Source organism: Balaenoptera ricei, chromosome 1 (genome assembly GCF_028023285.1).
Source record: "Balaenoptera ricei isolate mBalRic1 chromosome 1, mBalRic1.hap2, whole genome shotgun sequence".
Classification (NCBI taxonomy): domain Eukaryota; kingdom Metazoa; phylum Chordata; class Mammalia; order Artiodactyla; family Balaenopteridae; genus Balaenoptera; species Balaenoptera ricei.
Window position 1 is genome coordinate 53,924,018 of NC_082639.1, and position 7,029 is coordinate 53,931,046.

At 35.3% G+C, this 7,029-nt stretch overlaps 1 pseudogene; it reads right to left on the reverse strand.

Annotated features, from left to right (window-relative positions):
* Positions 1–2,907: 2,907 nt before the first annotated feature.
* On the reverse strand, positions 2,908–3,931 carry LOC132359597 (protein lin-9 homolog; annotated as a pseudogene).
* Between the last annotated feature and the right edge of the window lie 3,098 nt (positions 3,932–7,029).

The following is a 7,029-nucleotide window of genomic DNA, read 5'->3' on the forward strand; positions in this document are numbered from 1 at the left end:
AGCAAGATATCCAGAATATATTGATAGAGGCAATTTCTTAGAAAGGATAATGGATTATTATTTTCTATAAAAAGAAGAGCAAATGTCTTTCGAAAAATTTTAGGAGAATAAATACTTAACCAGTAATATTTATTATAGCCTCAGTATTGTCAATCAACCACAATTTAATAGTACTATATTTGGTTAAGCATTTAGACTGAATATCTTCAGGTACCGAATTGAAAAGGTGAAATGTCAGACCAGGAAAAATTGGAAACATCCTATTGATTCTAAAATATAAATTTTCTATCATTTTATAGTTTGAATCTTAAGTCAGTTTAGAAATCTGAAGCATTTTTGTGTGGTTTTCATGGTTATATAAAGACTTTCTCTTTGCCTATAAACTTTGGAAAATATTATATTTAGAGTCATTATTGCAGAAGTCCTCAGCATTATTGGTGGCAAGCAATGGCCCAAAATATTCACAACTACTATAAAGTTTCACTTACTTTCTCACAATAAGAAAAATATGCTAGGGACTTCCCTGGTGAACCAGTGGTTGAGACTTCGCCTTCCAATGCAGGGGGTGTGGGTTTGATCCGTGGTCGGGGAACTAAGATCCCACATGCCTCAGGGCCAAAAAACTAAAACATAAAAATGGAAGCAATATTGGAACAAATTCAATAAAGACTTTCAAGAAAAAGAAAAAGAAAAATATGCTAAAAGTGGAGAATACATGTTTGTATTAGGTAGAAAAATTATTGTGCTACCCTGTAACCAATTCCTCCAGAAATTTAGAGACTCAATTTTCCCCTATTTTAAGTCAATAGTCCAGATACTGCTGTCATTCAAGAATGAATCACAAAAAGATTCTACAGAGAATTATCTTTCATTTATAATGTTATTGAAAATTAAATTAATAAGTATAAATATAATACTTATATTTTATACTAAGGCAATATAATAAGAATTGGGAATTCATGGGTTTTAAAAGAAGTTATTTTATAAGCAGGAAAGGTAAAGAAAGGAAAGTTAGAAGTCCAATAGAAGTCTGATAACAAAAGGATGAGAGAATTATTGACAGCAAGTTTTGAGTGTGTCTAGGCAAATACACCATATCAAACTGACACAGGTAAAAAGTATGAATTTAAAAGGCTTGAAGGCTGGGATGATTTAAAATTTTTTTAAAAAATATTTAATTTATTCCTTTCTTTTTTTTGGCTGCGTTGGGTCTTAGTTGTGGCACGTGGGATCTTTTGTTGTGGTGCATGGGCCTCTCTCTAGTTCTGGCATGCGGGCTCCAGGGTGTGTGAGCTCCGGAGCGCGTGGGCTCTGTAGTTTGTGGCACACGGGCTCTCTTGTTGAGGCATGCAAGCCCAGTAGTTGTGGTGCATGGGCTTATTTGCCCTGCGGCATGTGGGATCTTAGTTCCCCGACCAGGGATGGAACTCGTGTCCCGTGCATTGGAAGGCGGATTCTTTACCACTGGACCACCACGGAAGTCCCTGGGATGATTTAAAATTTGATGTAGGCGTTGGTAGAAAGTAAATACTGACTGATACCAAAAGGTAAATATGTGGCTGCTGTGTTGCATAACTCCAGGGGGGCACTGTTTTCAGTGTAATGTGAATGGCACTCCTGGAGTTGTACAATGTGGCATCCTTGTAGCTACTTGCTATTTATACAGCACTGTTCTGATCAATTCAGTTGTATCAAATTATAGCTAATGAATCTAAGATGGGGAATTAGATCTGGGATTAAGGAGACTATTAAGGAGTCCTGAGACTTGGATGATCCTATAATGGAGCAGGTCAGGAGAGTCCATAGTTAGGACTCTAGTAATTTATCAGGGAGTTTTAATGGAGAGATACACATACATATTTAAGTTATTTCCAAGTTACTTTAACTAGATATCATAGAAAAAAATCCACCCTGCACTTCTGCTACCTCAACATAGTATTTTCACTTGTCTATATTGTCTTCTATTTTGTGTTTAATAGGTTGAATTGTGATTCTTATTTTTAAAATTTAACTGCATTCTATTTGATGGAGAGAGCCACCACTTATCAGTCTTTCAACTTTTGATTTGTGTAATGACATTGTCTCTCTGACTTGCATGGTAGTCTTTCCTGTGTCTTGTGTCTGGTTCCTAAACCTGATTCACTGTGCTTGGCCAGTTTTGTGGCTACCAGCCCATGTCTAGAGAGAGAGACCTAGAGAGAGACTCTTATTTTCGTACATAATATGTTCCTGTAAACACTTAAAACAGCTGAATGTGAAGGAACTGAGCCACAGATACTTTCAAACAATATTTTAAGGAAGGTTCTGTCCCAGAGAGTATAAAATATTATGGAAATATTGAAAACATTATAAAATTATTTTAATCATATAGTCTTGACATAATCTTATAGTTCTAGCATTTCATAGATATTCTTTATTTTTGGTCTTTTATAGTCAAACATACAGTTGATTGACTTAAAGTCCAGTGAGCATGTCATTGAGGCTGATGATTATTTCTATCCTTGTATTAATTATATGAAATTTGAGACCTACATTTCTTTTTTTTTTTAATTTTCATAGATCAATTTATTTAGAATTACAAATATTAAGAATAAAACATTTATGCATTTCTTAATTAACATAACAGTTTAGCTAAATATAAACTCTGCACTAAAGTTCTGCAGTGGCACAATACCAACAAAGAATATGGAAGCATTTTTAAACTATACAAAAATTTCAAATGGAAAATAATCTTGTTTCAATTTTATTATACATTAACATATAAAAAGTCTCATTTTATGAGACATCTAAAAGAATCAAAGCCACTTCTACAGCTATATCTTAAACTCCAAATCTGAAAACAATTTATTTTATTTTGACTTTATAATATTCTATATTAAAACAGAGAAAATTCCAAATACACACTTTTTACAAGATTAACATCTTAGGCAGGGTTTTCCTTAAAAAACCAAAAACCAAAAAATGGAGAAGAGGAGTATAATGTAACCGTGGTGGAGTCATAAAAAATCGAGAAGGTCGCTGTTTTTGTTCAAAGGCAGCAATAGGCATCGTCTCATGAGGCTCATTACTAAGAACTTCATAGTCAGGGATAGTATGAGTTCCTAAGCCCTGCCCTATCAAAAGTTACTCTATAAGTAGCATTAAGAGTATCCACAGCATCTATCTGTCCAGTGAACAGACCATCATGAACACCACATAATCGTGCTGTAACTTTGGTTCCAATGACCAGGGGCAAAGGAATTTCGTCTGGGAGATCTTTGAACTGTGAAACATCCGCAACTTTCCTTTGTTGTAAGAGCCTTATTTTCTGCCGTTTCTGTTTTAATGCTGATCTCTCTTCCTCAAAAAATGCAGAACATCTCCGTGGTTTCCCCATAAGCCGCCTGATTTTTCCCCATTCTACTCTTGTTAACTTTCTTGTTTTCAAATTAGGAAAAGATTCCTTTAGACACACACAGAAGTCATTGTCGCCTTCAAAAAGTGGTTTATCTATGTTTGAGTAGAACCACTCATATATGCATCACTTATGTGCTTTGGGAAGCTTGAGTAAGTTACGTAATCGAAAACCAATCTTCTGTGAGGCCTCCTTATCTGGTGTTGACATTGTTGCTGTAAATTTCTGTGGAACCATTGCCACCCTCTGATTTCTTTCAGGTGACCTTGTATTTATTTGTCTGTCATCTTCATCAGAAAAGAGCCGACTTCGTTTTGAATTTCTGAAAGGCATTTCCACAGCAGAGCCTGTATTCCTGCCTTTCCAAACAGGTGTTTTTTGTAAAGAGCTGTACTTTTCATTCCATGTGTTAGATAAGCTTCCGTTTTTTAAACTGACAAGGGCTTTCGCTGAAGAGCTCTCGTCAGGCAACTGGTCGAGCTCCGCCATCTTGAACGAGCCGCGCCGCTTTTTCAAAGCCTGCCCGCCGCGGTGCATTGTGGGGCGGAGACTGTCTTTGCCAGGGAGGTTCGAATGCGGAGCTCGCTGCCCGCGGTGCGGCGCTGCGCGGCGCTACTACCGCCGCTGCCGGCTGAGGCGGGCCCGGCTCCGCCCGCGCCTGCCCAGGGAGGGGGTGTCGCCGCCGAGACCTACATTTCTTACCGTGAGTTTTAGCACTTTCTTTTTTCTATTTTCCTGTCATGTTTACAAAATAAGGGGAAATGAAATATAAAATCCAATATTGTATAAGCTGCTACATAAAGATTGTGGTATTAGCTGGCACACAGCATCAGCTCAGAGCTCATAGTGCTTCTTTGTCAGCTGATGTTCAAAAGTCCAAGTTTTATAATATTAAAGGTCATTTAGGAGTATCAGATTATATGAAAGTCTAATGTCTTTTTGATTTATAGCCATCCTAGTGGGCATGAAGTGGTATCATGTTTTTTTTAAAAAATAACTTTGTTGAGATGTAATTCACCCTTTTCAAGTGTACAGTTCATTGGTTTTAGATGTATTTGCAGAGTTATACAGTGATCACTACTCTCAAATTCCAGAATATTCTCATTACTCCAAAAAGAAACCCTGTACCTACTAACTAATTTACTTTGTGTGGATTTGCCTATTCCAGACATTTCATATGCATGGAATCATATAATATGTGGCCTTTGGTGGCTGACTCCTTTCACTTAACATAATGTTTGCAGATTTATCCACATTGTAGCATGTATCAGCACTTCATTCTTTTTTGTGACTGAATAATATTTCATTAGATGGATATACTACATTTTGTTTATTTATCAGTTGATGGACATTTTGGTTGTTCCTACTTTTTGGCTATTACGAACAACACTTCTATGAACACTTGTGTATATGATTTTATGTGGGCATTTGTTTTCCTTTCTTCTGGGAATATGCCTAGGAATGGAATTGCTGGTCATATGGTAGCTCTATGTTTAGCTATTTAAGGAACTGCCAAATTGTTTTCCAAAGTGGCTGCACCATTTTGCAATTCCATTAAGAATGTATGAAGGTTCCAATTTTTCTACTTCCTCACCAACCCTTGTTATTGTCTTTAATTTTAACCATCCAATGTGTGTAAAATGGTACATTATTCTGGTTTTGATTTGCATTTTCTTAGTGACTAAGAATGTTTAGCATCTTTTCATATGTTTGTGGCCATTTGTATATCTTCTTTGGAGAAGTGTGTATTCAAGTTCTTTGCTCGTTTTAAAATTGCTTATTTGTCTTTATATGTATTGAGTTATAAGAGTTCTTTGCACATTCTGGATACAAGTCCTTTATCAGAAATACATGATTTAAGAACATTTTCTCCCATTCTGTGGATTTTTTTACTTTCTTGATGGTATCCTTTGAAACACCAATAAAGTCCAATTTATCTGTTTTCTATTTTTTATTTGGTTGCTTGTGCTTTTGGTGTCATATTTAAGAAACCATTGCTTAATCCACGATCACAAAGATTTATGTACTTCTTTCTAAGAGTTTTATAGTTCTAGCTCTTACATTTAGGTTTTTAAATCCATTTTGAATTGATTTTTGTATATGGTGTGAGATAGGTGTCCAAATTCCTTCTTTTGCCTGTGAATGTCCAGTTGTCCCAGCACTATTTCTTGAAAAGACTATTCTTTCCCCATTGAATGGTCTTGGCATTCTTATTGAAAATTAATTGACCATAAATGTAAGAGTTTATTTCTGGACTCTCAATTCTATTCCATTTATCTATATGTCTATCCTCATGCCATATGTATATGACATATAGTTGATTTACAGTGTTGTGTTAGTTTCTGCTGTACAGCAAAGTGATTCAGTTATACATCTCTATACATTCTTTTTCATATGCTTTTCCATTATGGTTTATCACAGGATACTGAATATAGTTCTCTGTGCTGTCCTTGTTGTTTATCCAGTACCACGCTACCTTGATTACTATAGCTTTGTAGTAAATTTTGAAATTGAGAAGTGTGAGTCCTCTAACTTTGTTCTTTTTCAAGATAATTTTGGCAATTCTGAATACCTTGTATTTTCATATCAACTTCAGCTTGTCAATTTCTGCAAAATTTTTCTTTTTTTTTTTCAGTCTTTATTTTTAAAACATAAAGTGTTATTGAATTTCCACATAGTATGAAGTTGGCCCCAAACACCAAAGATACTTGTTTGAAAAGGAATAAAACATGCAAAAGATAGGTCGTATAGGTATGGTCATATTGTAAAAGAACATATCAAATTACACTAGATTACAGCCAGAACAAGTGTTTCAAAACTAAGACTTTACATATTCACTTAATACTACTAGTTTGGAAAAAATTATGAATCCTTATATTTAGGGAAAAACAGATACTTAATTTCTCTGTCAAGCTCCAGTGTTCCACTGTGGAGATGGCATAAATGAACTGGTTAAACTATAGAGTCAGACTGGCTCTGCTCAAATTGTGACTTTAGCACTTACTAGCTATGTACATGGCCTTGAGCAAGTAACTTAATCTCATCTTTAAAATATAGATAATAGTAACTATCACATTGGGCTATTGTGAGGATTAAGTGAGGAAACATGCAAAAACACTTAGAAAAATGCCTGGCACATAGTGAGTACTCAATAAGTGTTAGTCTTTAAAACTGTTGTCAAGATTTCATTCATCTCTGTCTTAATATTTGAAAAGGCTTTAAGAGTAAGTTTTTTGTTTTTGGAACTGGCATTGAAGAACAAGAGTTAGAAAAGAAAAGAAAAAAAATCAAAACCCCTAAAACTTCTTAATTCCACTCCAATATTGAGTGTCTGTCGGGTTCTATAGAATACCTTGAGGTAAAAAAGTGACACTTCTGTCAGGAAGCTTGGAAATTTACTTAAGGGTGGGGAAAATACACCAAAAGATGGTCACACTTTGTAGGGGAAGAGAGGACTTATAATAGAAATTCTATAAAATAAAATTGTATTTGGTTTCAAAAGAGAGCTCATATCTGGTTATGGAATGTCTTCATGGAGGAGGTGTCATTTGAGGTGAACCTTAAAAGTCTGGTATATAGGCAGTGGTGAAGTAAGTAGTGGGGCTAATAAGGAAACAGCACAAAGACTCAGAGAC